Here is an 8,671-nt window from a genome sequence, read left to right on the forward strand (position 1 = left end):
TATTGCTAAACGGCCTTTCACGACAGAAAAGGGACAGAATGGGTCAGAGATCAAATGCTGGTTAATGACATGCTAGTCGAAATCAAGACGAAGGACAGGACATGTAATGCGTAGGCAAGATAACTGATCATCCTTAAAGGGTTCCTGAAAAGGGTGTTTGAGGTTGTCTATAAATTTCTCGCACTGTGTAGAGTACAGGCCAACGAGCGTTCATGTCGCGTACAGTACCTCTCAAGCGACCCAATAATCTACAATACAATCTTTAAAAATCTCGTTTCCGCGCATAGCGGCGACATGCGGTGCTGGGTTTTCGCTCGAATCCGCGGTCGTTACGTCAGCATCAGCGCTCTTTACGTCATGTAGCGCTCGTTACGTCAGCAGCGGACTGCTAGCATTGGTTCGCGCGCGTTGGCAGCCAGAAAAGGGATGAGTGCGAGGGGCCGGGATAGGAGCGCAGACATTTCAGCGTGCAAAAAGTGACGAGAGAAGTCGAGAGAGGAAAAGTAGCGAAGACGCTGAAATTCAACATATGACCACAGATAACTCAGCTTCCACAAAACGCATCTGAAAAATTCTTGTTGGGGGATATTTGTGAAGCGGCGTCCTTTACAATCCTAGGCACATCACATATTTTTTGCGACCCCCCTTCACAGCCCCTTTCAGTGTAACAGACTGTATACCGACAGAGGAGAAGCGCAGCAGGGGCCGCAGAAAGTTGCGTAGACAGAAGTTTGCGAGGCTAGGGAGAAACCGGCTGGCACAGAACCAGCTTAACTGGATTGATGTGGCAGAGGCCTTGTTCTGTAGTGGCATAGTAAGGTTGATGATGGTTTTAGTGTCCTTGAGATATATATCGGTGGTCTGTGCAGGTAGATTTTACAAAAATGGGATCACCTGTGGCTGATTGACCTAATATTTGGAAGATTAATAAATACAGTAATCAACTTTTTGATTTATGGTTTTACAGCGTAAGATTATATTGAGAAATTGAAATACGTTCCTATTCCCCAAAAGCGCAGTTTTTAACATTATTCCAGTCAGCATCGCGTTCGAAATTTGTGCCACCAAAAAAAATGCGTTCCAGCGTTGCTCAATTATAAAATCGCGTCACTGCACGGGCATCATCGTCCGAAATCACTTTAACTTCTACATCGTAAAACTTATAAGCTCCGACATTATTATTTATGCTGAAAGTGTGGCGGACGACATTTGATAATTGTGCAACTAAGTAAATAAAACCCATGGTACTTTTAGAAGCGTATTCTTGACACTCGACTTTTGCAAGCAAATTGCCGAATGAGAAAATTTAAAAAAGGGCGTGGCTTTCAATTTCGCATTGTAATTTTTAGCCCTAAACGCTTTTGTTAAAACTTCATTGGGCTAGCATTGATGTAATCTTTCGGCATTACTCCGTACAAAGCGCGTGCCTCGCTGCGCGGCTTAAATTGATATTCCGTACCGACGCACCTGCTACTGTTTATTTAAATAAAACTCGCTAAAGATCAAACGAAATCAGACCATGTACACACACTGTAGAAATTTGACATCTACAGGTTCATGAAATGAATATTCTCGGAAATTTTATTCCTCCAGTTACTTATCCGGCTATGCCATCTGTCCATGAGCCTGCTGTTCTCTTAGTGTGCTGTAGAATCTGTATTTTAGATACAAAAGAAGCAGAAAACGCGCCCTAGCAATACAATTACATGCTTTAGGTGAAAGGAAGGAACGTTCCCATTGCACCCTTTTACATATAAGCGTAACCGAAACCTTCGCAAAATCTATCATGAGCAGAACAATTAGACGAATATTGACAATGAAACGAATATGGTGACTAAAAATACTCTCATTTTTGGTGCACGCTTTTTAAAAGAACTTTATATTATATCAGTACAAAGATGCAATCACCTAGCTAATTGTGTCAGATATTCTTATCTATTTCTCCAGCAATAGTAGGTGTTTCCCTTGAAGCATCTCTCTTTGCTGTAAAAAGTTGCCGGAAGGGTCTCTATATCCCTATAAACAGCTTCGTTTTCACTTGATAACAGAGACAGCTGGCTTTATTTTGTAGTAAGTATTCGCACACTTTCTGAAATTAGACTGAAATCAGGACGAATTGAGAAGAGGTCTATGGCAAATGGCCACGGAGCTCAATTTTGGCTTCTCTACATCTACGGCTGAGAAGTTTGCGCCTAGTGCCTATACACATTTAGCTTCGCCCTAGTCTTTCCTTAACTGAGTATTAAACGGGACACCTCTCCACCGATATCAGCTGATGATTTGCAAAAGTATCGCACAAGTTACTGGCAAAATTTTTGAAAAACATACATGAACAATTTTCGAGCACTCACGCAAATTTGAACCTAATATAAGCATCAGCTGACGGGTTAAATGCGTGGCGGTTACGTATGTGTTGCCGTTTTCCCCATGTTGAAGTGAGAAGATAGCCCGTTTGTAGTCCGAGAAGACTGCCGTCGTGTACGTGATGGTCAATAGGATGCGCTAAAGGCATAACACGAAGTCCATACATGTAGCACAGGACACAGTCCTAAAAACTTATATCTTCCGTCAGGTGTTATGAAACTTGTGTAGGGTGCAGTTTGCTAGGCTTTGACTAGGAACGCTGCTGAATAGATTCACATCGCAAATAGTGCGAGCACTACATAAAATTCCGGTCTTTTATTCCGCATTGATGATATAACCGTTGTTTTCCTGTAAATCGGACGGGTTCATAGACTCAAAATAAATGCACCCAGTATCCCCAAAAAGAGGTGCTGTTTCTAAACATAAGGGCCAGATATTGGGACTAGAAGTAGGTAGAGGATTAAACTAAACTCCTGCGGAGCATAATCAATAGATAGTGCTTCGTAGCACGACTTTTATTCTTCCCTTTCAATGTATCATAATCCTCTGTAGCGAACTACACCCATCCCCGGCCAATGACCTCTGCCACATACATCTCGCAAAATAACCTACCCGCTCTTGTGGTAGCTGCCCAGTAACCTTCGACCCCAAAAAATTCCTCTTCTCATCCGGCCACCCCAGTTCCCCCCCCCCCACCTCCCTCAGCCGAGATTTTCTTCACTTTAAAGCCAGTTATTACACTTATCACCCTTGATTAGCTCGCCTTCGCTTTAGATGACCTGCCCGTAGCCAGTTTCGATATGGTTATGATACAGTTCATTGTATTGTTATTCTGCGTTGTTGTATTTTTGGTTGTATTTGCATAGTTAATTCCAGTGCCTTTGCTTTACCCTTACTATTAGATGTCTATTTTTCGATCTTCACCAAAATGATGTATTTTTTGAACTGTTATTACTAACCCTATTTTTCCCTCCTGCAACCATCCGAAATAGCATTAGCAGTAGGTATAAATAAATAAAACTTGATATTCATTTCGAATGCATTGTCATTAATTCGCGTTGGTTCCCTGATCGATTCTGCTCTCCTCCTCTTCGTTTTACACCAGTGATTTTCTTTACATATCTAGAAGTGTTGTTAGCAATTTGAACCCTTTTCTTTAGTCTCCACACTCCTGCTCAATACGTACGTAACGCGAAGATACTGCTGTTTACAATTTTTTATACAAGGATACTGGTAAACAGGCACTCAGTATCTGAAAGTACCCGCCGACGCCACTCGACTCCATTCTTATTATCTCGTTTTGCACTGCCGCTGTCCGGAGCAGCGGTTATTACCAGTATTAAATATGAACAGTACAGTTGCAAGTCACATTTTGTTTGGAATGCACCAATTTGTTAATTACTACTGTGAACATCGGCAGTACAGTTTGGTTTGGATTGCTTAATGGGGGTTTAACGTCTCGAAACGACAATGCTATGAGGAACGTTGTAGTGAAGGGCTCCGGAAATTTCGACCACCTAGGGTTCTTTAACGTGCGCTGACATCGCTCAGTACACGGGACACTAGAATTTTGCCTCCATCTAAATACGACCGCCGCGGCAAGGATAGAACCCGCGTCTTTCGGGTCAGCAGCCGACCTCCATAACCACTGAGCCACGGCGGCGGCTGCATGGGAAGTTCCTGGCAGTGGCAGGGAGACGGTCTTCGTCGCTGCAAATTGTTTGGAGCTGAAAACTGCGTTGAACCAAAATGGCAGTGGTGTAATATCAGCCAAAATTTGGCGATAAAACGATCATTCTTCCACGTGGTAACAAAGACAATTCTTCGGCACTTGATATATACCCAGGGAGCACATGAGAGCGGGCCAATATTAGAAAGCCACTGGCAAACCGTTGCCCTAAGTAGGCCCAGAGTTGCCAATGAGCATCTGATATTGGCTGCGCCATCATCATATCAAGGCTATCATGGGTTATGTTAACCACAGTTCTCCCACTCTTTGCCAGAATTGGCTCAGTCATTTTCAAAACCTGGCTATCATGGGCCATGTTAGCCAGAGTTCTCCCACTCTTTGCCAGAATTGACTAAACCATTTTCGAAATGTGGCTATCCTGGACTATGTTAGCCAGAGTTCTCTTAGTCTTTGCCGGAATTGGTTAAACCATTTTCGAAACCTGGCTATATTGGCCCTGGCTTGCCACTCCTTTAGCCAGTGTTAAAAGTATATGGCAGATGTTTTTGAACGTTGTACCATCCATTATACTAGGTAGAAGGTTGATTTTATTGTCGAGTAACATCTCGGCAGATAACAATTTTCGAACGTGCTAAAACTTGTTTGAGGTCCTTGGCTGGGCTTGTGCGAGTTCAAAAATTTGAAGTTTATTCATCTTTTTCTTACCGAATACTCTCGCAGTACATGCGTGAAGTAGGATAAAGAACAAATATTTGCCGACTGCGCAATCGGAGATATAGTTATAAAAAAAAGCTCAATGAAACCGATGCTCTCAGCAGATCGCGCCGGCCAGAAAGAGCTCTCGTACAGGAGAAAATAAAGAAGGGGTATATGTCGACGCCGTCGAGGCGCGGCGCGGTGACGTCTGCCGCGGGCTCGGTCGCTGATAAGTTGTGTTCCAAGGTGCCTCGCAACAATTTCCAAACGCATTCGAAAGCATTCCAAACACATTCGCGCGCTGTATAGCAATTGTGCTGCTGCCGTCGACTTTTGTTCTGTCTGCTCGCTGCAGCTAACCGCTAAAATTCTTTTTTGAATGTCTCGTAAATTTAGTAATTAACGAATGCGCGTTGGCATGACCCAGTTGCAATGATTCGAGTAACTATATATGGCTTTGCGAAGCCGCTAACAAAAAATTTATACTTTTTTTAGAAGTGCACAGACAGAGCTCACACTGTCGCCTTTGTCCGATTTCTGGGCATAATAACCCGCCTATTTTTATGAAACCTATGTAATTGAAAGCGTTTTTGGCCGCTCTACTTGCGCGAGTATCTGAAAAGCAGCAAAAGAGGGCTTCCTTCTAAAAAAATCATATGACTTTCATGTCATAAATTTTCTAATTAAAAATCGCTTTTTTGGTTCACTCTAGAGAATTCACTGCCACACTGCGCAGTGGGTGTCTGCTTAATGAAGATCCTAAATAAAACGTAATAACTTAGTGCAAGTGCATTGCCTAAGCCGACTTTGTGCGTAATTATGGTAACGTCCAGAAACGAAGCAGTGGCCTGATGATTTACAATTATAAGTTTCGCACGCGCGAAACATTAGGCCGCCGCTTCATAAACGCACGCGATCACGCGGTAAGAGATTCCTGCGCTTCCGTACGTCCTTCCATGTGATCGCACCATGTCTTGTTTTTCGATTTGCTTTTTCGTTCCTTTTATGCAGATCGTAATGTTTCAAAATGTTGTTTTTATCTATTTTATTGTTGTGTTGCGTTATTTGCATTGAGGGCTATAGCTCTTGCTGACGTCTTTACTTATTTGCTCGAAAAGTACTTTATTTTTTGCTTTCGAACATTACCTTTATGGACGAGAACCATCGGAAATAGTTTCGAGCCACAATTCAACACGGTTTTGTTTGTTTTAGCTTTTTGCATCAAATTTCCACACCAACAAAACGAGGATTCTCCTACGACCAGCGAAAAAATCTACTGACAAATGGTGTTAGACGCATATTAACCTAGCCTGTTTGCCACATGTCCCGTATGCAAATATGCTTGCATAATATTATATTTATTGTTTTTTGATGCTTCTCCTGCGGCTTTGCAAGAATACTTTGACGCTTCCGCGTTTTCCACACCCTTGCCTTCAAAACTGCTATGACTCGTATTCCGAGAATTCCAAACCTTTTTCACATGTTTAGGCCCCCGCCCCCTCTCTGTTTTGAAGTCTCGAATCTCCCCAGTTCATCTCGCGGACGACGTGCCCTTGTCAAGGCAGCGTTCTAACCCCTACTCCGCGAAGCGCTTTTTTTTTTCCTCACTTTCTCCTAGCTGTTTCTTCCGTGCATAGCCGCACCTGCCCCGTTCGTGCCCCCCCCCAAGAACTTTCCTCTACCTTTCAGCCGCAAACTTTTTTTTTGCGACGTCAAAAGCTGTGTAAAAAAATGGCTCCCCCAGTGCAGCCCCCAGGCTGGCTCCCCCAGGCTCCCCCTTCCCCCATCACCGTCGTCTCCCCTGTCATTCGTCACAGCGCTATGCATCGCCACGACACATTCTTGACTGGACGAGTCTTGCCTTGTCTGGCACGGCGGCGCCCAACCGCACAACCAGCGCGACGAAAAGCATCCACACTCGAACTGGCTCCATTCGTAGTCTGGGAAAGCGACAACCAACATCTGATACTGTATGAGAGCTCCGAAGCGGTTCGCTAACCTGGCCTCCAACATCTTATTTGTAAGTACTACAAATAATTTATCTTGAGATACGTTCGGAAACGAATGTGATTTTAGGAGTAAGTGGTGCTTTGACTACATGCGGCTTTACTTTTTCCGTCAGGAACAGAGAACGAGACAAAGCACGAGGACGACTGCTATGTACCTACTCTGCCAAATGTCTGGCTTGACGTCGTGCGCAGTGCAGGCCTGCCCGAATGGTAAGAACTTTATTTTTCGGCTTTGGTACAATGAATTCACCAAACATTCACTATTTTGTTGAAAAGCAGGTTTGAATTCATGTGACCTGACATCCGATGCATTCAGCAATGCGTTTGTCATGTACAGCTTATGCAGGATAGGAATCGGAACTGTTTTATGTTCCACTACAGACCAGTCGGTAAGGATATGTGTACTACTTCTGCGCTGTTTCTCTTTGGCGAACACACTTGCAGGTGCAACAGAAAATCCGCAATTTATGGTTAAGGATTTTCCCATGTTATCTCTCAATAAAAAAAAATTACTCTGGACTGTCAGATGGGTGTTTTGTGTTTTGCAAGTCAGTTTCGAATCTATATTGCATGCAGTGGAAGCGACTGAGATAAACTGCTGGATTAAAAACAACAAAGGTGTTCTGAGTTTTTTACATCCGGCATATTTATTTTGAACCCCATCCAAAAAAACGAGCTTTGTTCAAAACTGTTGTATCAGCTCAATATGGTGGAGTTGCTACATCCTGTACATCTTTACCCGAATAAAAAATGCGCTCTCAATTTAGAGATACGTAGTTATGACATTGAAACAAAATAATACGTTAATATCACTTCAATGTCACAGTAGTTTTTTTCACATTGAATATTTTACTGGAGGTGGGAAGCTGCGCATTAAACTAAAAATCACCAAGCTGGTACAAAGCAAATTGAATTTCACTTTGTGCAAAACTTGCGCTGCTAGTTGTTAAAAATTATCCTGTAAGATATGTGTCGAGTGTTTTCACGCCGACTGGGCCTCACAGAATTCAATGTTAGTTAATCACTTCTGTTTTTGTCCTGTGAGGGCCATATTTAGGTTCATCATGACATCATGAATATCTTTGCGGGCTCGGCGCATTCTGAGGTCTTCATGCAAGAGCTGGACAAGGAATTTGAGTGCAGTGGAAGAGTCCTCTTGCAAGCGGAGTGCAACGATTACTTCAAATATGACTGATCAGTTCACAGGCGGACAGCTCCGTTAGGCACTTTATGAATGTCTTAGCCGCGCTACAGCAGCATGGCGAGCTTTTTTGTCCAACCTGAGTCATCGGAACGCAGCAAACTTGAAAATAAATGATTTTCCCACAGCCTCTGCCACCATGCTCTTGGGTCATTCTTTCCTTTAATTCCCAGGATGACTGCTAGCAGCGCAAACCATTCTGCGTGCGCTAGAAGCGTGATCCTTCTAACTAGATTCAATAAACGGGTCTTTTTCCTGAATTTTTAAGCACTCTCATTCATGAATAGTTGCTAGGTTGAATGGTAAATACACAGTTCCAGTCATTGGGCAGTGAGCTAGCTTGCAAGCGCAAATTTTCGAAGCAGGATACAGTTGTTGAAAGCTGGATATCAATGTTTGAAATCTAGATATGCCTGTGTCTGAAAGCGGGATACAAATGTTCGAAAACTGGAAAGCCAATCCAAGGCCTTTACTGGCCCATGTCGCGGTATGAACGCCAGGCTTGCTTTGGATCGTCGATCGGCCGAACGTTGGCCCAAAAGTGGCCTGAAAGTCGGGCCAATGTATCAAAGTGGTAGCGGTTTGCTTAAATGCCAATGTTGGACCGCCGTTCATGCCAATTTTTGCAAATGATCACCCGGTGTTCACCCAATGCTGTTTTGCTGCCTGGGTAGATTCATGCGGCATCTATGATTGGCTCTACGTATGGAA

Source organism: Amblyomma americanum, chromosome 5, assembly GCF_052857255.1.
Source record: "Amblyomma americanum isolate KBUSLIRL-KWMA chromosome 5, ASM5285725v1, whole genome shotgun sequence".
NCBI classification, from domain to species: Eukaryota; Metazoa; Arthropoda; class Arachnida; order Ixodida; family Ixodidae; genus Amblyomma; species Amblyomma americanum.